Source organism: Arctopsyche grandis, chromosome 1 (genome assembly GCF_051622035.1).
Source record: "Arctopsyche grandis isolate Sample6627 chromosome 1, ASM5162203v2, whole genome shotgun sequence".
In the NCBI taxonomy this organism is placed as follows: Eukaryota; Metazoa; Arthropoda; class Insecta; order Trichoptera; family Hydropsychidae; genus Arctopsyche; species Arctopsyche grandis.
This window is the reverse complement of record NC_135355.1, coordinates 28,259,162-28,284,915: the sequence shown is the minus strand read 5'-3', so window position 1 is coordinate 28,284,915 and position 25,754 is coordinate 28,259,162. Positions and strand designations below refer to the sequence as shown.

Below are 25,754 nucleotides of genomic sequence, written 5' to 3'. Positions count from 1 at the left end.
AGCCCTTCGCGACTTTCTCGGTAACGCGACCTTTTAATCCGGGTTCAGACTTGGTGGGGCGTTGATGTAAATCGATACGGGGTAGGTAGGGGGTTGATGATTCACACTAGGCAAATGTTTGCATCGGTCGTTTCGACTAGTTTTAGCCCTCCTTAAATGGCCATTACACTTTCCCCCTCAATTTATTAGTTCTTAAAGTTGCAACCTTCCGAAGGACGTTACAATTTTATAACCTTTTCATCCTTGAACTCTATCTTGATTGCGGCAACTTTGCCGGATTAATTGGCTTAGTGAATGTATGGCTTAGTGAATGTATGGCTTAGTGAATGTATGTCTTAGTGTAATAATATGTACATGTAGGAATAGGATTATTTTAAAATGTAAGTAATGAATTGGGACTGGGTAATTAATTGGGAGATTTCATAACACAGAAGATCTTTTTTAGGAGATAGGATAGCAGAAAAAAGGTTATTTGAGAAAAAATTGAGAAGCAGTGCTATGGAAGATTCGTTATTTTTTTAACTTTATGCAACTATTTTAAGGACTCAAAATATTGAACAAATCATCGCACGTATTTGGGTAAAACTACAACCGTCATAAAGCTTTATTACTTTTGTCTGCACTTACTTTACATTCACATACATATTTCGTTATACTAGTTCTGTTTGACACCTTTGAAAAAAAATATTTTCAATTATTTTAAGAAACTTCCACAAAACAAAAATTATTTTATAATTTTGTGAAAATTTATAAAATTAAATAAGAAAAGTATGAAGTTCCCAATTGGGCTCTTGCAAAAAAAATGGTAATGTTGCGCCCACATGACATTATAAGTATGATATAATTTTTATTGTAAATAAAATATATAACTGTATATTATATATAAAATATATAACTGTAAAATATATAGTCTGTCTGAAATAACGCTTGCCGCACTATAACAGTCGTTCGATTCGACATACATTTACGGCACAGATAAACTACTTCCAAAACGTATATACGAATACAAAAACAAATAAAAAAAACTTTTATAATATAGTATTTGCTACCAATGTTTCCTTTTGGCAGAAAATTTACCGCCATCTATTGAAATTTATTTAATTAATTAATTAATGTTTCTATTGGTGTTTTATATTGTCAACATGAAGGTAGCTTTTACCTTTTTTTTCATATTAAACAATTACATATAAAAATTAAATTAAATATATTTAAAAGTTATTTAAAAAAATTCGACCACATGCGGATAGAACCGACACATTTCTTTTAATTTTTTATTATTTTATAACTTGATATGCTAACATCCATGCGATGATATGTCATCGGGTACAACACTAGTAATATAATTTTTGTACTGCGTGGCTATGTCGGCGCTGCATTGTTGGCAATGAATTGTCGTGCGCGGAATTGTCGGGGTGCCCAATTACAAAATAATGACAGATGGAATCAGTTTCACCAAATAAATAGTTTACCATACTTTCCGTTGTAAGTTCATGTATTTATATAAATCAGGAAATCTTTGTTCGATAACACTTTGCTATTCCATTTCGAAGATCTTCAAGTATTTATATCTCGATACCCACATAACGAGCACGACGTCAGTCAGTCAGTACCTGACGTGTTATTACAGGTGTGCAATTTCACTCGGCGATGATTCCGTTAAGGCTTCTTCTCGCAGCAGGACCGCTACTATTTGCCAATTTGCATCATTACATATTAGATATTGCTAATGTTCCAAGCTGAGGACCGGTAGCCGTAACGTTAGATTATTTATAGAGCCACAGTCACCGTGTCAAGTGCTGTGATGTATTTATGTACCCAAGGATGGATACATATTTATGTATGTATGTATATATTTATAATAAACGATCGATCGATTTTTTTGTAAAATGAAGGGATTTATAATGGCGACGCTAATGAACCCTCCCACATGCGTTCGATTGTAAACCCAATGAATTATATAGTTGCGCCTGAAGCGGCCAGGTAAATATATCTAATTATCCCCCATTGAATTGTAATAATGTATTACGCTTGTGTGTATTTTGTCAAGCTTTGTGTTTGAATTTTGACTAATGCGGTTCTTAAAAACGTCCCGTATAGTCAATGTCACAATTAATATGTTGGAATGGAACTTTTGAATATGTATTCTCTTCGTATAGTTGACACTGGACTAAAATTTATAATATTTATATTAGGGTTTCCGACCCGGGTCGAACCCGGACAAAAAATCCCGGAAATTAACGGAATTTTTGATATTTTAATCAAAACTGTCTTTAGATTTTCTAATAAAAGCGAATATATATACAATACATACATATATGCTACGATGAAACTATTATAAAGCGAGTGTATATGTAGTTCTTGTATTGACGATTCCACAATGAAAGAAACTCTTGAAAGGAAACTCTGATGAGATAAGAAGATGAGACAATTGTGTCTGACGATGAAAGAGTCCAGCACGGAAAGAGTCCAGCGTGCTTATTTAACGGTCGATTTAAAAAAAAATACGCGCATATTTGCACAGAAAATATCTTTCTCATACCGATGATGATTTTTTTTTTAAAATTGGTCCAGTTTCGGAGGAGAAAATAGGAGAATACGAAACCTCGATTTTGTCAATTTAAAATACGCTTTATCTGGTCGAAGCGCAACTGTCGCATTCACTCAATATATATATATATATATATATATATATATATATATATATATATATATATATATATATATATATATATATATATATATATATATATATATATATATATATATATATATATATATATATATATTGTTGCATTTACTCAATATATTCATTCACTCAATATACATATATATCGAAGAAAGGAACGGCAACAAAATTAAGGTTTCGGGTGTACAGCCCTCTTAAAAGTGATACAGATAACCCAAGATACGTCTACATTTGGTAGGCTTACAAAAACAAATCGTTTTTGCGAATCACTGAATCGAGTGGGACAAAAAGTACGTCATCCGATTTTATTTGACCGGAAATGACGTCTTTGAAACATGTCTGCCAATTCCAACTGGTGAAAATGGATCGAAATCTCATAAATTCTGGTGGAATCATAAATGTGTCAAAACAAATCTTTAACACTTGATCGTTTTCGGAAAAGAAAGCTTCATCACACACGCACATAATGTGAACGTGTGCATAAACTATAAATCAGCAAAAGTAACTTTTCATATCCGGCTGCGAAAAATTTACCGTGTGCTTATAAAATTTGAACTTTTATAAGCAGTATTAAATATCTTATACTACACCAGCAGTCACATAAAACGGAACGCTTGTGAATTTTACGACTTCGAGGCCATTAAAGGATTATCCCTTTATGTGTAGGGTTTTTAACGACCAAATATTCTAAATATGATTGTTTTCTAAGATTTGAGTTCAGTTTAGTGTGGGTTTTCGAGGAGAAAGCATCAAATTCGAATTTTAACACGTCAACATGAAAAAACGAGCTCAGTTATCATTGCAGAAGAGTGTAAAAATCGCAACATGGGCGAGTTCAGGATTTTCCTTTCGGTCAATTTCCAAGAAAATGGGATGTTCTATATCGACTGTTTCGAGAATACTGGAAAAAAAAAGAGAATCTGGAAGTTTTGATCGTAAGAAGGGGACCGGACCGAAAAGATGCACATCGGAGACGCAAGACCGTGTAATAACCAGATTATCTTTACAGCAGCGATTCAAAACTGCTGTAGAAATAAGAACAGATGTATCTTCACAATTTTCCATTGAAATCAGCGACTCAACAGTAAGAAGGCGGCTCAGAGAAGCTGGACTGTACGGTCGGAAAGCTGCAAAAAAACCACTACTAACCAAGAGAATGAAAAACAATCGATTGGAATGGGCGAAAGCACATGAAAATTGGAGTCCATCAGATTGGCAACGAGTGATACTTTCCGACGAATCAAAGTTTAACCTCTATAGTCCTGATGGTTTTCCGTATGTCCGAAGGAAAGTTGGCGAAAGGTAAAGTGAAAATTGTACCCTTAAAACTGTTAAGTATCCTCCAAGTCAAATGTTCTGGGGATGCTTTTCGTACCATAACATTGGACAATTGGAGTTTCTACAAGGTGCCATCGATGGAAAAAAATATAAAAAAATTTTAGAAGAAAGCTTTGTCCCATCGATGGAAAACCACCTTTCATATTCCGATGATATAATTTTTCAAGATGACTCTGCCCCTTGTCATCGAGCTAAATTGGTGAGTATTCATTTTATTTGATAGCATTGAATATAAATTATAAAATTTCAATCAAAAAACTGAATTTTTTATTTTACTTTTTTTTAGGTTCGGGACTATTTACAAGAAATGGGTGTAAAGACACTACCATGGCCTGGCAATAGTCCCGATTTAAATCCAATCGAAAATTTATGGATGTGTATCAAGTACAGGATAAGTAAGAACAATGTTACTACTCTTAAATCGTTGAAAGAAATAATAGAAAAGATATGGTACGAAGACCTCCCAATCGAAAATTTAAAAACTTTAGTAGATTCTATGGCAAACCGAATAAAAGAAGTTATAAAATCGAAAGGAGCCGATACAAAATATTAATTTCTTTTTTATAAGCTGTAAATAATAATATGTGACTGTAATAAAATTAAAAATGTATATGTATAGTGCTATTTTCATTTCAAATTTCATTTAACCGTGAAGTCAACGCACGGTCGTAAAATCTACCCTCCATTAAATTTCTCCCCAACTCATTTTTATCACCTTTTTTTTTCACGTTTGGTGTTACACGAATGCACTATGGTACAACCTATCATTTAAATGACTTTCGGTTTTGGTTTTATATAAGATTACCGAAATTTCACGCAAAAACATGTTTCGCTTAAGCGTTCCGTTTTATGTGACTGCTGCTGTATGTATCTGTAAAGTTGAGAGCGGCTGAAGCACAATTTGATGCTGTTTTCTTCAGCGTATTGAAATTTCTTGTGCTATAACTATAAAGTCGTTTCTGTAACTATAAAGTCGTTTTTTTTTTGGTAAATGTACACTTTATATAATACGAAACGGGTTTTCATTTCTTTTATATTAGAAAGGTTGAGTTTCCGTTATATTATACATATTTTAGAATTTGTCTGGTGATTCACACGGATTTTGACCCAATCCTAAGTGAACATTACATACATACATATGTAGGTAGTTTCGTGCATGTATAAATAGACCTAAACTATCATACATACATTATTTATATGTACATATGTATACATATTTCACGCATATCGATTGTGAAACATTCAATGTTTCCTAATATTATTATAACTGCTTTAAACAATCCTCTTTTTTTTCAATTTGAAGGTCAATTTCACTACTAAATCGCATCACATTTTATTGCTCTTTTTTTGCTATTGTTTCGCTTTAATATATTTTTTACTATCGTTAAATGTTACGCCAGCTTTGCGTGTGCTTATTGTTTGCAACCTCTGAATGTAATCTGTTCTCAGACATGTAATTTTCTTTTGTTACGTACCTACAAATGTTACGTTTTCGAAGATTGATATGTTTTTCTGTGAAACAGCCTAAAAACACCGTCAATTTATTCACCAACTGTGCGTTACGATTATTCCAGAATCAGCATATTTATTACTACGAATAATATTTATTCAGTGGTGTTTGTTTAGGATTAGAACGACTTGTTGAGATATTTGACGCTTCTGAAGCGTCCTTTATGGCAATTAAACACATTTGCCTCGTTTCATTTCGCATTCAATTATTAATGCATACGTTGTTTACCATTTTAAACGGCTTAATCTCCATCCAAGGTGAGAAACGTTGATAAGATCGTATCTGTGTTATTCTGCTCGTAATATTTGACGATTGAAAATATGTCTCGAGTATGACCCAAATCGAGTGGTACCTTTTGAAAAGGCTTACTGACGTGTGCTATTCATATCGGTGTAAATGACAATTAAAAATTAAACGTATAGACCGTGATCTTGCATTTGATACCATGGTAGGCCTTCGAAAATCAGACAATTCAATAAAGCTTTTATGTGTTGAAGGCTGTCTCAAAGATATGAAGGCTGTCTCAATTAGACGCAAAAACTTCATCAACGTGCTTAATGTTATCAAATTATTTAATGTAATTAGGTGACTTGTTATGTAGTCTTAATGTGTGGATAAAAAAAAAACGATCATGTCTCAACAAAACACATGTAATTCGTCTGACGGTACATAGTTTTTTCGTGTCGTATTATATTACGTCGTACAGACTGTCAAATGTTAAAGGTTATGGGTTTTTTTCGTTCAAGATTTCCCATCATGTTTTCGCAAGTGTCTGCTATCGGAAATAAATGTAATTTTTTAAATATCGATTATATGGAACTACGACTATGTATGCAGTTGTAAGAAAAGTGACTCGGTAATACATATATTTCATTTCAGAAGTCCTTGCAGTAGATTAACTCTAAATCTCGATTCCTATTAGTCGAAAAATTTTGACCACTAACATTTGCGAATCTCAAGCAGATAATTCCTGTTAGTCAGAAAGTCTTAGCTAACCAATTTAGATTTTTCTATGTGAACATTGTATGATGGAATATATTATTTGTTTGTTTTTTTGTTACTGTGACAAATATTTTTTAAACAATAATGGTTTTTTCTATTTTTTTTATATTATTTAAAATATCTAAAAAGTATATAACTGAAAAGTATATTCTGATCTGAAGGCCTCGAAATCTATCTTAGTATCTTTCAAGCTACTTCACTCTCACTATAATATCCTTCAACCAGCGTAATTGTATACATTTTTTAATATTAAAATGAAATGTACATCGTATTATATTTTTAGAAATTGGTACGTAGTACACCCGATCTTCATATTTATATAAAATAATTGATTTGCAATATTGAGTATATATGTACATATGTACATATTACATACATCATTCTATAGAATTATTGAATCGTACAGATTCCCGGTTGAACTATTTACATATGTATTGTATGATTTCAATTCGCAGCATCACTAGCCCCACATACAAATAGACAATTTTACTAGTTTTCGTAATTCCATGGTTCCTTCCGCATTCACAGTGAGAGATCATCTACCTCTAAACCAGGTGAAGGCCACCGTTTTAAAATTTCATTTGTACACTCGCTTTTTTGTGGTGTGTCCGTAACCTTGTATCGATTTCAAAGCCTTTTTTTTGGTAATAATATTTACGTTATTTGATTAATTTAAGTTTCAAGGTATCGTCGTCGAGCTTTATTGTGTTTTTACGTGATCGAGCGTAATTTACCGCTATTTCACTTTACGAATAGTTTTGGAAACTCATTATTATACTTATATCGCGTATCGACGTTTGTGACATTGTTCGTGAATCACGCATGTTTGTAAAGCTCTCTTGATTATGGTTATGGATCAACAACCTTTTTTTCCACGATTATAAATGTATGTATCTGTTACAGTTGCAGTGTATCTTCCAGTTGATATATATATTTTGACTAGTTGGAATATATTCCACCTAACCTGGTATCAACTACCGTTATTGTTGAAGTGTATTTTAAGTTGGAATATATTGTGTCTAATCCACGTAAGTTGATTCATATGACGAATTACATTCCAACTGATCAAAATATATTACAACTGAACATACAGTTCAACTATAAGTTGATACCAGAGTAGATGGAGAGGTTAAGTTTTCGTGAAAACGTCAGTCGACTAGTAAATTGAATTGGAAAGTCATATTTTTGTTTTGAACACATTATTTGGTTATCGTTCTTATTACCTTTATTCGCAATACCCAGCATAATATTCGTAATATTTACGCTTCAATTTTGAATAATTATTTACTGGTAATTGGATTATTAGTCACATTGCGATCGCCCAAAAGACAATTTTTGCCATGAAAATCGCGAATACGGAATATTTGGCACTCGAGTTCTCGTTAGTGTGATAGTTATCGCTAGTATGATGGACTTTTCGGCTGCCAGATGTTCCGCTATAGAGATTTTAGTGACTTGGGTGAGCGCTTTGTGACCAATTATCACCGAACCACATTCGAGCGACAGCTAGTTGTTTTAATTTTACTAGTAACTTTGAATTAATTTTAAGCAGTCTTCTTATTTCCCTTATTCAAGATTAGGTTGGTGGTCCAACGTTTTAATGAGATGTTTTTGTCGTGACCGTTTTACAAGTCTTATAATATTGTAACGTAGAATTACATAGTAATGACCTAATCGCTCATTCGCGCCAAAAAGGCCTCGGCATATGAATAAGTTATATACAACAGCCAACAAGATCTCGCGACCCATCGACCAATAATCTCTCTGTGCTGAGAATGCACGATTTGTATATTCGGTGGATTTATTCCGTGCTTCATTCGGAGCTGGCTCGTCGATGGAATATAATTAACTACCTTTACCACTACTCGCCGTGTCTTTCACGCCTTTCTTAGAAACCCCTCTACACGTCCAAGCTACAGTATTTATGTTCGTATTAAATTGTGTCAAATTACATACATATGTAATAATGAAGTTGATATGTTATTATTTTCATTATTTACAAACATTCACAGTACATTGTTGTATGAAGGTTTCTCTAACACGTTTTCATTCGTGTTTGTTTTGAGCAACTCCCATCTACATATCTCATCCCACACATTTTCCTAATTTCATTCACTCATCTTTCTCGTGTCCATCCATTCAACCTGTTACTTTCTCCCGGGTAACCTTTCCAGCACTTATTTCGTCCTTTTTCGCCCATTGCCCTTTCAATATCTTGATTTGATTCACTGTATGAACTACCCTCGTCATACTTCTCACCCACGTATTCCACTTTCTATCTCCTCGTTATGCCGAGCATACAGCGTGGATATAATACGTTAATGAAATTAATACATGTACGAGGATTCGCACTACGACATATTTTGAGGTTTTAGCTTTTTTCAGGTCAAGTTTGATACTCAATAAGTGGGGGTTGCAAAACTTATTCTTACACGATGTAACTGTATATACATAGAAGAAGAGGCATACATGTAAACTGAATTCACACTACTAATTGACTTTTCTGTAAGGTTCATCCATCAATAAGCTTCGACGCTCAGTCAATATTAAAAAAAATGATGTCGTATTGTAGATACATTTCAGTTTCCTACTTTCTCGGCGTTTTGCGCTCGATCGATCACGACAATGTCAAATCGCTTTCGTGTCGGATGTCATTTTTTGACGTTTCGAAACCGAATCGAGTTTGTCATCTTCGGCAGCCGGTGTGTATCTACACCGCCACTTTTAATTAGTAGAGTGAAAGTCGGATTAGTGTAACGTATGTGATAAAAATATGATCAGTCGACTTCCTCTCGGGTGTCTGTGTATGTGTGCGCATACTTGCACGTTTTTTGGAATCTCGCGGATGTTGGTTAGATAGGCGTAGTTGGTATTTAAAAAATTTCACTTCCTCTTACGAAATCTATCTCTACTATTGTAGTTATGTGTGAAAAAAATATTTCTTTTTGTTTTCGAACGCCTGGTTTGTGCGGTTTAGTTAAACCGTGATGGGTTTATTTGTTCATTGTTTTCCTTCCGTTATTGACGCATTAGTTGCGCGCGTGCTCCATGTGTTCTAAAATCTATTTCAAAGTAGAATTTTCAATCACGACACGTCAACTGTGACGTTGTCATTTTAGGCAGGGCCGTTTCTAGGGTATGGCTGATGTAGGTTTTTTACTACAAGCTTTATTTTTAACTGTCCTAGGCGTGTTCCTGCATAAGTGTATAATTTTGTAAATAAAACATAGAAGCTTTAGCAATTTGCCTAAGATGCCACTATGGCTAGATAATCACACAATTTTTATAAAAATGTATTACAATCATACATCAAACAGCGTGTGTGTTTTTAAATCCTCCACACTTCATACAATTTATATTTTATTATCTTAAAGATTTAGTTTCAAACCTCCATTTATAGATATCGTACCAGCATATTTTTTTCCTAAAATATCGATTAATAAATTTATATATATTTATATTTATCTTTGGTTTAAATCTTGATTTTTTTTATCAATAATATTCCAAAATAATAGTATTCAGATATCAAAATCGACTAGTTTTTTCTCGCGTAGCATATGTGCATATGTATGTACATACTTCTGAAAATTGATTCTGCCATTGAAATGATCTATGTATGTATAAGATAGACATCGTTCGTTTAGTGAAAATATGTATATTGACATGTATATAGTACTGTATAAAAAATTGAACACAGCAATTACCACCGTTTCACCAAAACGTTGATCTGATAATTTACATGGTCGAAGACATTTGCAAAGAAATTGTATTTCAATTTTAAATTTAATTGATAATATTTAAGAGGTATGTTTAATTCACAAAACCCATTATGCTAACCGTTAGTTTGCGATTTTTTAAAAATACGTGGAATCTCATTGAGTTATGGTAAATTAGGGCGGTCCACAATGAGTTAAAAATAAACAAATTCAGACGAACCGAATTTGTGAGAATTTTTGAGCCAATTTAGTTTGGAACTGTTACTACACTAATCATAAGAACACACTGAAAAGTGTGGCATGGGACGTGCTCGTGGTTTCCAACTGTGATGAGCGTATCTTCATGTCATTTTTAATTATTATATCGACAAGTTTCTCTTCCATTTCTTCAAACATGGGAATCGCCGTCATCGATCATTATACATAAATTATAACCGAAAACACTCCTGGGGTAAGTTTTGTCAAGGATCACGATGCCATTGATAAAATTGAAAATTCTAAAAACACGACCAATTTGGATTTTATAACCATTCATATTTTGTCAGTAGCGATAGACTTTCTCGTAATTATGATTTTTTTCGATACCGGTCGGTATTTGAAATTTCGAACCTACGGCAATACGGCTTAATTCATAAACAATCGCATGTTAAGTGGATTGAAGGAATTTTCAATTCAACTAGTTGAGTGGTTTTGAGCGGCTGTTATATCAATTGGGTAATTTACCAGAGTAGTCATATCAAAAAGCATTTTTATACACTTTAAAATCAAAATCCAATTAGGCCGTAGTACACCTCGATGATACATAGCGTACGCAATTGCTTGCCGTGTAATCAATATGACCATTTTTCTTGTCACTATTGTCTGTATCAAAACACAGTCATTAACATATGAATAGCGCGCGCTCCTCGGAAGGGTTTTTCGCGAGGTCAACGCCTAAGTCAAGATGGATTATGTGAAGATGATGATGATGATGATGATGATGACGGAATATAATAATAATAATTATAAACGTCTCGGAAATGGGTAGCTATCAATCTCGTCTGTGCGGACGGATCGACAGTAATTGGCGCTTTTATCGATATGATTAATGCAATTTTTTCCATGTATAAATTTCGTTTATCGATTTACGAGTTTCGGCGCGCAAAATGAATTTATTGAATTAATTAATTTCGGCGATGTCGTAAATCAAAATCGCGCTCAATCTGCGCGATTTATCGATCGACGCGGTGATATCTTTATTTTTGCCGAAAATTGTTATTATTATGTGTTATGAAAGCTCTCGACGTCTTGTTCGCGCGGTGTAAACGCGTCATTAGAGTGATCCGTTTTGGTGTATGGAGCCGATCAATCATTGTCAATTTTCGTTGATGCTTTCACTTTTATTGTTTTGAGTGTGATTGCGCTATACATACTCTAATCGTGGATAATTCTAACTCTTTACTTTTTATATTAAACTATGTCGACTTCAATTTGAACCGCTTTCAACAGCCGCTTTAGGCATTTAGATGTTAAAATATGTATATTAAAATCATCATAGGTTTTTTTTTTTTATTTAAAATGGTAATTGATTTTGTGCTACACGTATGTACATGCATATAGTTCAACTTCCATTTTAATGTTAACGGTCTTATTTACTTCTAACTACAATATATAGTACGTGTGAGTAGAATGTAGCACAGGTGATCGCATGTATGAATGATTAGGTTGTCATGCATGAGTAAAATAAACTATGAGGTTGGTAACATGTTAATTTTTACAGGCAGATAGTTGTGGCGCTCCGCTGGGTAAACAATATTTTAAATCACTCAACGATTCTTCTGACAACTGGATCTTACATACATACATATGTATACTTGGATCATTCCCTAATGAATATTATTTATTAGTAATGGTGCTTTGTTTAAAATTTTAGCATGTGGGTTGAATTCTTTTTTTAAAGCTGCCTTAAAATATCGATAGATTATGCCAACGATTTTGTACTGTATATACATACGAACATAAATACATAGATCGTATCCTAATACTAATTTCGAGTGCATATGTACGAATGAAAGCCGTTTTTAAATAAAAAATGCCACTTTATGATTATTCATGTCAATAAATATATGTAATTAGAAAAATGTACGGAAGGTGGACAAAGTGCTGGAATGGTATATTAGAGAATATAAAATGGTGAAATGAAATCCGCAAGGACATCAACATGCGTTTTTGATAGTTTTGCACGTGTAAAAAACGTTAGCACGCCTGATTTATGCCATGGCAATCCAGGTCAAAACTCATCCCCTGGAGTGCTCTCGGTGATATTTTATACTTATATTGACATAAGTGATAAATAACAGGATTCCAATATTTGAAGAATTCTCGGAGAAACTTGTCGAAATGATGACATAAGGATACGCCCATCACAGCTGAAGTTTATCTAGGCAAGCCGTGCCGTACGATTCAGTGTGTCTGCGCCCTTAGAGAGGAGGCTTTCATCCATCAGCGGATGGTGAATGGCTATAAATGACAATAATGATGACATAAATCATACAAAGATCTACCATTGCCTCGATAATCTTTTACTTTTACGCTAACCACATACGTTAGGTATATTAAAATTCATACTAATGTATTATTTTTCTTTTTTGTTACAGGTAAGAGACTTAGAGCGCAAGTTCACACCGAGAATGTTGCTGAATGTGAGTTAATTGTATCAAAATTAAGAGTCAGTGTCACGTATAATAGGATTTTCACTATTTATTGGCCGGTTTGATTTTATGCTACCGTTGCACGCAAACGTTGTGCAAAATAGATTGCGTTTTAATAAGTTTAATTACACGGTTTGCGTGTGACTGAATTGAACATATTTATAATATAATTCAAACGGTTGGAAAATTGAAACGGATGTTAATGTATGTATGGATGTATGTATATCCACAGTGAAGGGACAGATCTCCGATAAGATGCATTATATGTAGTTTTGAAAGCCTTAGAATGTTCAGCACTTTAGTGTTTACGCAAGTAACGTAAGTAAATGGTTATGAGCTGCTACACGAGCGCACTTAACTGTAATTAGATACGCAACCCATCGCGTGCTTTCTTCACACTGCAAAATACCCATTTTGGACGGGCGTGATGTTATGCTACCTACTAAATATTATATATTACATATGTATGCGCGTTTACATAGGTAACAAGCGCGTGTGTACGTATTATATGTAAGCATAGGTCAATTTTCACGTAATTCATGCAAATTCGAGTAAATTGTTTTACCGCTACGGGAGAACTGCCCAGATCGCGGAAAACGACAGTTAACTCGTCTCGTCTATCTTTATGCACATATGTATGGTACCGGTCATTGAAATAGCATTTCTTTGTTTAATTACCTGTTGTAAATTGCTTTTGAGATATGAGTTGCCAGAGGTACTTTATATATTTGGATGTAAGCATGTTTAAATTAGTCCACAATCAAATTTTTTATTGTCCATAAATTATGTTCTCAATACATATTAGGTCTATTCTAATAGCTACTGATTCAGTGATCGATGGGGCAGGCTACACTATCAATATTATTAACAGTTTCACGCGTATCAAGATCCGTATTGATAGTGTAATAGGTTAATATCGTGATAATCAGTAGTGTATCCGGGCTATTTTGAAATGGCCGATACTAAAATCACTATCCGTATTAACTGTGTAGCATGCGCCATTGTCTCTTTTACACATTATTCTTCTTGTAAGGGTATACAGCATAATATAAAAAAAAATTAACGATCTAAAGCGAATTGTGTTTGGGTAATCTGTGTTTATTATACTTGAGGGGATAGTCATGTTGTTGTAATCACCGATATTTCATAAATGTATTAATATGGTTATTACTTATTAGTGATTTTGTCATAGAACCTTCTTCTTTTCAGGTTGGTATAAATGGGCGTGTTATAAATGACTTATTTTAGATTACTTGGAGCTTTGAATGGTTGGATATTGGTGAATGATGTTTTAAAATTGTCAGTATAGCGACCAAAATAATCAGATTGGTCTGTAGTAACTGACACTTTCACTTGAATTTTAACATAAAATAGTCTCATATACCGCTAACGATTTTGTGAAATAAAGACCATAATTGTGGGTTGCCATTATTAATTCAACACGAGGTTTCCATTATGAATATCTATGTAAATGGTCTAGTCTCGAACCAATTATTGGATTAGATTTGGTTGCATTTTTGTTGTAATATTTGGAAATATCGAGTGTTTAATTTATAATTTTACTTTTGAAGAGTGCAGTTTTCATCGTTCAGTTTAAAATTTGCTCATTGAATTGATTTCTTTCCGCAAATTAATGGAATAAATAAAAATATCAACAAAATGCGATTTTAATGATCCGCTCCTTTGACTAAATCGTTAATAAAATCAATACATACATCTCGCGGTTTAAACGAGCGCGTCAAAGTCAACAATGGCATCAACGTGTGTGGGGGTGGGAGTGATCGTCGTCGTTGTTGCGAACACAATGAAAGCATCAAAAATGCATTAGTTTATTATCATTGTCATTTTTTGATCCGTCACTTGACAATACAAAAGAATGAAAGTTGAAAAACATACAAATCGATTTTGGAGCAGAGCGATTAATTACACACAATGTTGGAATTACACCGTCAAAAAGCTGTACTAACACGGCGACATCTGTACGTAGATCGCGTTTGATATATCGTTTGTATGCAAATGAGTGCATTTTTCATTCACTGCTATTTAAATTGTCATTTCAATTATCGTCTTTTAATACCATTTTATGTTTCGTAAGATATTTCGTTTTCAAAATTTTCATAATGAATTGTTTGACAATCACTCTACCGATCAGGTTGAGATTCACTATATAATTTCATATGTTGGGCTTAATACTTTTTGCATCCTGTTACGATAATATTCATTGCACCTTCTTGCTCAGCAGACCCTGACCTTATGTTGTAAGAACATACTTTTCTATGCTGTAATCCACTCGAGTTTGTAAAAATTTATATATTTATATGCACATCATCATCATTTACAGCCAATCACAATCCACTGCTGGATGAAGGTCTTCTCCAACACACTTCCATTCATCTGTTTTTCGCAACTCTCATCCATATCACCCCACTTGTTGTTCTAATTTCATCCACCGATCTGCTTTGTGGCCTTCATTTCACCGTTTTCCATTCCTCAGATAGCATTCCAGCACTTATTTTGTCCATCTTTCGTCCATTCTTCTAGCCCATTGCCATTTCAATGTCTTTCCTTCCTTCACTATATCTATTACCTTTCTCATACATACTTCTCACATACGTATAAAGGTCTATTCACACGGCCACAGCACAGATCGACAATTGCACGTAAACAGCAGTGCGAAAAGTATTCTTTGGTACATTCTACATATATGGACACATTCATAAGTTCCGTAATGGTGTAGAAGTAACCAACAAAATCTATTCATATTATACAGAGCACATGTCATCGAAACGTGTCAAGCAAAATCGGTTTTCTCTGGTCAGATCGGCCTTCTTTGACAGTCTATTTTCAAAAATTGTAGCCATCATACATTTTTTAAAATTTGATAACCTCATTCCTATAGTTGCGTTAATAGTGTTCATATTTGAGTCTTTCCAATACATGCTCAATAGACAAATTTGCAACTAATTAATTGTAATTTATTTCATGTATGAGTCATACTTTCGTAGTATTATCTATTGAACAGTATTTTTATGTACTATATTTTTTCTTACAGTATTTTTCTCATTTGCATGATTAGGATGTGCTTTCGATTAAATTAGCATTTAATTATAAATTGCTAAGCCGACAGACGTTCGCCTTATCACGTTTGCATGCAGTTGGTTTTGTTTTATCGACTTACATAGTCCAGCAGACAATTGCAAACCGAAGAAGCAAACATTGTATGTAAGCAAAAAAGAATTCCAATACGGTCAAAGAAGAAAAAACGAAAGTAGATTCGATTTTAGCCCTTTTATGACCCGCAAAGACCGGACAATAGGTCCGCTGACTCTCTCTGCGCGTTCACATTCCGTCACGCACGGCGTTCATTAGCCGCTCCCGGCCGATTCTAATCTAATTCCGTGTGAGATGATGACGGCGTTGTCGTCGTCAACTGAGATGATGATGATGATGGTTCAGGAATCCCACCATCGCATTGTCGCCGTCGGGACGCATCAACACGGGCCAATTTGTAAAGCGCTCGACCCACATACACTCTGTATAGTGTTCCTCTTTCGTCTGCCCCGTTTCTGATGTTCCGCATCAATTCACCTTTAATCTTTTTACAGGTCAAATTTAAGATTCGAAATTGATTTTTAATCAATCCCGAGGGGATTAGTATTGTTTGATGTGGGGTTCTTTTGTGTGCAGTTTCATCATAAAACCGTTTGTACATATCTGCAATTCCAAAATATTTTTTTCATGAAAAACTACATTATAACATTAAATAAAAATAATATCATCATCTACAGTCATTCGCCATCCAGTCATGGCCTCTCCAACACGCTTCCACTCGTCTCTGTTTTGCGCAACTCTTATCCATCTCACTCCACGCATTTTCCTAATTTCGTCTACCCATCTTCCCTGCGGTCTTCCTTTTACCCTTTTGCATTATCTCGGGTACCATTCTAGCATTTCTTTTGTCCAGATTTCGTCCATTATTCAACCCACGTGGACCGCCCATTGCCATTTAAATCTCTTCACTCTATCCACTATATCCACAACCCTTGTCATACTTCTCACCCACGTATTCAATTTTCTGTCTTTCTTCGTTATGCCAAGCATACAACGTTCCGTACTTCAAAATAAGCTAACTTTCAAAACATATTTTCCCGCTGCAACGTACTGTTTTTGACTGTAAATCCACTAATAATGAAGATCCTGGCGGTAATATAAGTAAAGATAGTAGGAATATAACCGACAGGGAAAAAGGACGTAGAAATATTAAGACAAGATACGCCAAAAATACGATTCATGCTATTTTTCAATGGGATTCGCAAGTGCTATTTTAGATGGTACATATGCAATGTGCTTACTCTGTATGTAAGTTTTGGCTGCAGTTAGTATGAGACTTAGTAAAATAAAACAGCACATTGAAAATATGCATTCTAAATAAATATGTTGGTAAACCCATAGAATTTTTTTTAGGAAGATTTGATCAGTTTAATGAACAGAAGCAAACGTTTAAGAACATTGTGTCAATTCCTTCAAATCCGTTGCTAGCATCGTTCAAAGTTTCTTACAGAATCCAAAATGTAAAAAAAAAAACACCAGGAGACACTAGTTTCGACAGCAGTTATTCATATGGTTGAAATAATGCTAGGCGAATCATGTGAATCTGTTTGTCGATAACTAAGTTGAAAGAAGAATTTTCTTATTCTGTCAATTATATTTGTATTTTTTTTTTTATTAATACATTTTATCATCTAAAATGTGTTGGTATTATTTTATAAAAAAAAGTAGAGGGGGGGGGGAGGCACCAAAACTAGATTTTTTCAAAAGGGAGGCCTAGTAGCAATAAACCACTGAATTAGATCATATTACATCAATATGATGTTTTCACTTTTTATGCTCGTCTGTAATAAAATTCTACTTGAATATCTCGATTTTATATTATATAATCGATTTAAGTTTTTCTTTCTGTAGAACTGTCGATGCTATTGTGTGTTAACTGGTTGGTATGATAATTAAAGATGTCTAATTATTACATGTTCTATTGCCTGTTACCATGTTGGGTATAGCGATGTCGTTGTATCGGATGTTTAACTGCTTCGATCCAACTGGTGAGTTGTCGATCCATTCTCATCGCTAAAATCTAATTTCACTTTCTATTGTGTTGTATTATAAGGTCACATTAAACAATTTTCATTATTTTATATTACACGTTGAATATTTTTTCATTTATCATGACGTAACCGAAACCAACGAAAAACAAGTGACACGTCAAAATTTAATTCGTCAAATGATTCAACATCGGTTGAATCATCGGAATTCTTCACGAGCTAGTGAGTGCAGTCTCTGTCTTTTAAAATACCACGTGTAATCTAACAGGACTAGAAGATATAAATTTTAAGTTGAAATTTTACGTCGCACGTATGTATATATATATGTACAATCGATGATTATTAACGCAGCGAGTTGTTATTTAACTGTTTTATAAGCGTGTAATAGTGTAAATTGTTGGGTTTGATTGCCCGTTTTTATCTAAACAACAGCACAATAGCACGGTATTGAGATAAAGACAGTTTACAACCGGTGTCTGGTAAGTTTTATAACGCGTTTTTTAGAAGCACGTGGGTATTGTTCAGGTAATACAAGTACTAATGATAGAATATCACAATTTCTTACTACTTTCTCTTGTGTTATTTTTTTCCTTATTATTTATTTTCACCTTGAGTCACACTCGTTCGTCTTCTCTGTTCTCTCTAATCCTCATTTCCTGCCTGTATAAATATCTATTTCTCATTTTGATAATGTATCCGTTAAAATTTAATGAAACGAGTTTAATTATTATTACAATCTGCTATTGTGAAGTGTTCATTATATTTTTAAGGGGAAGTATTATATCTATACATAGAGCTCTAATAATTAAAAAAAAAGAAATTATAAGAACAGATTGCTTTAATTTTGTACGTAACTTTCTCAATCAATATACCTATGTAATATTAATTAAAAAAAATAAGCGAAGTCGGTATTATCTCATCAGAACACTGTTAATCTCTCAACTTAATCTATGAATCTCGAAAACAATACCATTGATTTACTTTAAATAAGTACATAGTTAGTTAGCCTTATTGTAATTTAATGTTAGTTAGTTCAACAATTAACTGTCATGATTAAGTATGTAATGAAATATCTTGTCTAGTAATTTCTCATTGGTCTCTACAATATCTGAGAGTATCTGCTCCCTTTGTTTGCAAGGAAATCAAACAATGAGGATATGGAAGACGATATTCATATATTTCTCTTTCATCTGTTATGCACATGTAAACTAAAACCATGCCATTCTAAATAGGTTTCTTGATGATTTTAATATTCTGGCAATTTTGAGTATACGTAATTAAAAAATGCTAAAAAATCATATTGCAGTCGAAATAAAGGTATGATGGCTACCAATAATGGTAAGAAAACATTAAAATGTGCGGCACGGGATGCGTATGTGGACTCCAACGGTGAGAGGCGTATCTTCATGTCATTATTAATTCGTACGAACTTTGTCAGGTTTCCCATATAATTCATCAAATATAAGAATTACCGTTATCGATCATTGTCAAACCTATGTCAATTCAAGTATATAATATCGAAAACACTTCAGGTGGCGAGGCTGGTGAAGAGACAGATTTGGCGTACCGGAGTACGTCTAGTGGTTTTTTGCATGTTATTTAATTTTAGGGCGCAGACACAGTGGTACGTGGCACGTGATTTTTAGATAGTTTTGCACGTGTAAAAAAACGCTAGGTCGCCTGATATTTTCAGGGCAATCCAAGGCAAAACTCACCCCCTGTATTGATATAGGTGATCGATAACTATTTCATTATTTTTATAATTGTATGTGATGTATGAGTGGAATTTTGATATTCTGTCTTCCATTTAGGCCACACATAGATGTCTTGTATTTACGGCTGGTTATTGTACATATATTGCTGCTGGCTGTACATATGTATGTACATATATGCAAGACATTCCATACTGTTTCTTCTGTTGATTTGATATTGTATCTATGTACTATTATTAATGCTATTGTTTTTAATGATTATTTATTAATGTATAATTTTTTTTCTCTTCTCTATTATATTTTCGAATAATGTGACGCATTACAGATTTCTGTAATGCCACAATGGTCCAAACTTAAATATATAACGGTGATCTTATATTTGAAGAAATTTAGCAGAACCTTGTCGAAATAATAAGATTGTACGAATTAACAATGACATGGATATACGCCCATCACAGATGGAGTATATCTAGGTAAGCTGTACTGTACGATTCAGTGTGTTGCCTTAATCTTTCACGTTGAAGAGATCTGTCGATTTGATTACGTACGTACATACATACATACTTATGTATATTCTGATTTGTATCAGTGGACAGTAGAAATGACTATCTAAAATGTTTGATAGTATTCAGAATCAAATTTTCATATATACATATTATACGTATGTACGTACTACATATATATATGGAAGTAAGCGGTCTTCGTTTGGACTCGCGCTTATTGTAACACCGTAATAATACGAACAATTTACATTCAACTTCATAATAGCGAAGTAGGCGGGTACGACGTATGCCAAATTAACACACACAAAAAGAGCAACATAATAGTTGCACTGAAAGTGCTGTGTCAATATTGTGAATGGGCCCACCTTTGTCTCCAACGTGCGATACAAAGATTTTTTTAAAGGTCGCCAGTTTGATTGATACGTCCGGACGAACGACAAGCTTCAGTTACACCTTCGTGTTACAGAAAAAAATTGGGTTAAAAACGACATTTGGGTTACAGCGGCAACTCCCCCTTTTCGCGTTTCGTGCGAATTTCCATCGCAGTGATAAAATTTCAGCTGTATATATATATATATAGGAAACAGATTAAATTAAGCAAAATTTCAGCGGAAACAAAAAACCTAATTAAGCATAAAAGGAATTTAGATAGGGATAATAATAAGCAAGAATACAATCTAGTAAATAAGGAAATTAAAAAGAGAATAGTCAGGGATGTCAGGGATTTTAACAGCAAGCTAATAGAAAATACCATTAAGAATAACCGTAGCCTGAAAAAGTGCAAACAGGATCTTTTCTTAGGCAAAAACCAAATGATCGCAATCAGATCAGAGAGCGGAGTAATAATTAGGAATAGAGAAGAAATCATAGACAGAGTTTACACGTTCTATGCAAAACTATACGAGAACGACAACGGCCAATTCCCCGCTCTGGAATCGACACACGGCCAAAGGGTTCCTGCAGTATTGCCTAGCGAAGTAGAGGCCGCGCTAAAAACTGCAAAGAACGGTAAAACCCCAGGGGAAGATAATATTCCCATTGACTTACTAAAATGTGGCGGCCCCCCCCTAATTAATATCTTAGCTAGGCTTTTCAGCAAATGCATCCAGAACCAAGTTATACCAGAAGGATGGAATAACGCAACTATCATTTTAATACACAAAAAAGGCGACAAAAGCGATATCAAGAACTACCGACCCATTAGTCTACTTTCAGCGGTCTACAAGCTCTTCACGAAGGTTATTACAGAAAGGCTGAAGAATATCCTCGACGAGAACCAACCTATAGAGCAGGCAGGGTTTAGGGCAAATTTCAGCACAATGGACCACCTCCAAGTAGTTGGCGAACTAATCGAGCGCGCCAACGAATATCAACGGCCATTGTGCCTAGGTTTCGTCGATTATGAGAAAGCCTTCGATACAGTTAGTCATAATGCAGTACTTAACGCTCTAAAAACACAGGGAGTGCCGGAACCCTATGTGGGACTGTTAGCTGCAATATATAAGAATGCCACAGCTTCGGTTAAAATTTTTTCAGGTACAGATAGATTTAGCATAGGAAAAGGAGTAAGACAAGGAGATACAATCTCGCCCAAGTTATTCAATGCGGTGCTTGAGGGAGTTTTCAGGAAATTGGATTGGGATACAGCCGGAGTAAGCATCAATGGTCGCTTTTTGAGTCACCTTCGGTTCGCAGACGATATAGTTTTAGTAGCTCGTGATTCAGCTGACCTACTTATCAGACTAACACAGCTGGACAGGGAAAGTAGAAAAGTAGGATTAAAAATTAACGTAGATAAGACTAAACTAATGTTCAATAGTTATTGCATGCCTGATAGCATCCCCTTAGATGATAAACCAGTAGAAGTAGTAAATAATTATTTATATTTAGGTCAAATAATTGACATGTCTGGTAGTAAAAATGAAGAGATAAAGAGACGTATGAAATTAGGGTGGAGTGCATTTGGACGGATGAATGCTGTTTTTAAATCAAAAATGCCACTCTGCCTGAAGAAAAGGATCTTTGATCAATGCGTTTTGCCAGTGATGACGTATGGATGTGAAACTTGGACACTGAACGCCAAGATGCAAAATAAAATCCAATGCACTCAAAGAAGTATGGAACGCTGTATGCTTGGCATAACGAGGAAAGACAGGAAGCGGAACACGTGGGTGAGAAATATGACAAGGGTAGTGGACATAGTGGATAGAGTGAAGAGATTGAAATGGCAATGGGCGGGTCACGTAGCTAGGAGGATGGACGAAAGGTGGACAAAAGAAGTGCTTGAATGGTACCCGAGAGAAGGCAAAAGAGTAAAAGGAAGACCGCAAGGAAGATGGGTGAACGAAATTAGGAAAATGTGCGGAATGAGATGGATGAGTGTTGCGCAAAACAGAGACGAGTGGAAGCGTGTTGGAGAGGCCTTCATCCAGCAGTGGATGGCGAATGGCTGTAAATGATGATGATGATGATATATATATATATATATATATATATATATATATATATATATATATATCAGTGGCGTGCGGTCCATGGATGCGGTGGATGCGGCGCATCCCCTATAACTTTAAAAAGCCAAGAGTATTTTTAATAAATATTTGAATTTCGCTTCGATGTATTCTTAGTGATGTACGTGATTATGATGTAGTATATGATATATATTTCACATATCACGTGTTTTTTGTTACATGATGCATTATATAGGATCTTTTGATAATTTTTATTAAGGATTCGCATAGGCCGCATTCGCATAGGCCGGCCACAGGCGAGTGACGCTGGCGAGTAGACGCTGAGTGAAGTGCGCGCGCGTCATGGATTCGGAGTTCGGACCGATCCCATTTGCGCATGCGCACTATGAGGCTGTCATATTCGCGCGGACGCGTTGACACTTGTTTAACCTCTACGGTGGATTCGGTTTCTCTGTTTGCTTATCTATTGAGTTTCACTTGGAAGCCGCTGTTGATCGATATTTCCGCACGCTACGCCCCAAGTTATTTATCAAAAAGCTAGCCGATTCATTTCTTTAGACGAAGTTAATCATTTATACTGTAAGTTGGTTATTTTTTACTTTTGAATTAAGTTTTCATTTAAATTAGTTTCGTCTAACTTTATTTTTAGTTTACTGTTCCACTACTTACGAGTTTTCATTATTGCCTTTAATATGGATATCGAAAATAACTTGTCGTCGAGATCAATAATAATTGCAATTGTTTAATTGAAAATGTGCTGAAAAGAAGATTTGCTTCTCTCCCATTTAATGAAAAGGAGATTATTGTTAAGAGCCCCAAACCCACACCAATATTAAATATTCAGTCTAAAACAAAAACATTTAAAAGGTATTTTAACACAGAAACATACGAAAAAATTTCATGGATTTGTGGATGTGCTCACTTAACGAAATTATTCTGTTGGCCATGTATTTTATTTTCTCAAGAAGTGAATGTCTGGAGTAAATTTGGATTTTCTGACCTAAACAATTTAAGTAAATCGCGCAAGAGACATGAATGTTCTCAAGCTCACATATGTTCTGCTGCTCAATTTAAAAAATTTGGAAAGGGACCTCGTATAGAAAATTTTTTAAGTGCTCAATTTAAAGCAAATATTGAAATGCACAACAAAGAAGTTACTGCAAATAGATACATTTTGTCGAAATTAATAAGTGCGATCTGTTTTTTAGCAAAACAAGAACAACCTTTACGAGGACATTTTGAGCACCAGGAATCGGAAAATAGAGGGAATTATATTGAATTGCTGTATCTGTTGAGTGAATCAGACATAAAATTGAAAACTCATTTAGATAACTCTACGGTGTTTACTGGACTATCGAACCATATACAAAATGACTTGGTATCCGCAATATCAAAAGTCTTGCTAGATGAGATTAAAACTGAAATACGTGCATCAAAATTTGTTTCCATAATTGTGGACGAATCTACAGATATCAGTCGCAAAGCTCAGCTATCTACTATTTTTAGATATGTAGATGAAAATAATGAAATTCAGGAGAGATTTGTTGGATTTGTCGATGTTAGTCCCAATAGAACAGCTAATGCTCTTTTTCAGCACATACGTGAGACCTTGGAAGAATTTGGTTGTTTGGACAAATTAATTGCACAAACGTACGATGGAGCGGCTGTAATGTCCGGGGAGCATAATGGAGTGCAACGAAAAATTCGAGATATTTGTCCTAATTCTTTATTTGTCCATTGTTACGCTCACAGATTGAATTTAGTTTTGTCGCAATCTGTTAAACATATATCCGGATGCAAACGTTTTTTCAGCCGTATGTTGTCATTTTCAACTTTTTTTTGTAAGTCTTCAAGAAGAATTTCCCTTCTCGATTGTCAAATAAAAAAACGATTTCCCACTGCTGCCCCTACACGATGGAACTACAATAGCAAAATTTTAAATATGATATTAGAATATCAAACAGAATTAATGGAAATATTTAATCAAATAATTAATGACGAAGACGAATGGGATACTGATGCTGTCATAAATGCTGAAGTCCTTCATCGTTATTTAAAAGAGTTTGAATTCAATTTCAATTTGCATTTATTTTCTGCAATATTTAATTCGGCAGATTTTTTATTTGAAATTTTACAAAAAAAAACCTTTGACATATCGTATTGCGTAAGTGAAATTAAAAAATTTGTAAAATATTTAGATAACAAAAAAGACGATTTTGATTCATTGTGGAACAAAGTAATAACTAAAAATTTTAATAGAAAAAGAAAATATGCTGAATGTGAAGAAGATGTGAAAACAACGTATAAACTTCACTATTCTGAAATTTTAGAAACTCTTTCAGTAAATACAACCAATCGATTTCGAGATATCGAAAATTTAAAATTTCTCGAATTTTTTAACGTCAAAAAATTTAAAGAATATGAAAATAATTTTCCAGATTTCCTATTTAAATCACTCCACCTAACTTATGGAAAATACTTTGATTTTATGAAATTAAAAAGCGAATTAATTTACATGTACTCAACGCAAGATTTTCATTTGAAATCTATAAATGACGTAAAGGAATTAATTGTGAAAGATGATCTAATAGACGTTTTGGAACAAGTATTTAGTTTAATACAATTAATTTGTACGATACCTTCCACGAGCGCATCGGCTGAACGATCATTTTCGACTATGAAAAGAATTAAAACGTTCACCAGAAGTAGTCAAAGTGAAGAAAGACTCTCTGGTCTTGCTTTAATTGCAATCGAAAAGAAAATAATGTCAAATTTAAAAAACAATAAAAAATTCTATGATGCGGTTATCGATGAATTTTGTAAAAAGGAACGAAGAATAAAATTAAATTTTAAAAAATAAATTGGTCGGTTTTTTTTTTCAAACAAGGGACAGCATCCCTTGTTTGAAAAGTCACCGCCCGCCACTGATATATATATATATATATATATATATATATATATATATATATATATATATATATATATGTAGGATCCAAAGATATAGGGAGGATTGCGGGAGAGATAATC

The 25,754-nt window shown here is 34.1% G+C and overlaps 1 protein-coding gene across 5 annotated transcripts in view; it reads left to right on the top strand.

Moving 5' to 3' along the window:
• The window catches only part of RhoGAP19D (Rho GTPase activating protein at 19D), a 194,004-nt gene that overhangs the window by 113,695 nt on the left and 54,555 nt on the right, over nt 1-25,754 (top strand). The window lies entirely within an intron of this gene.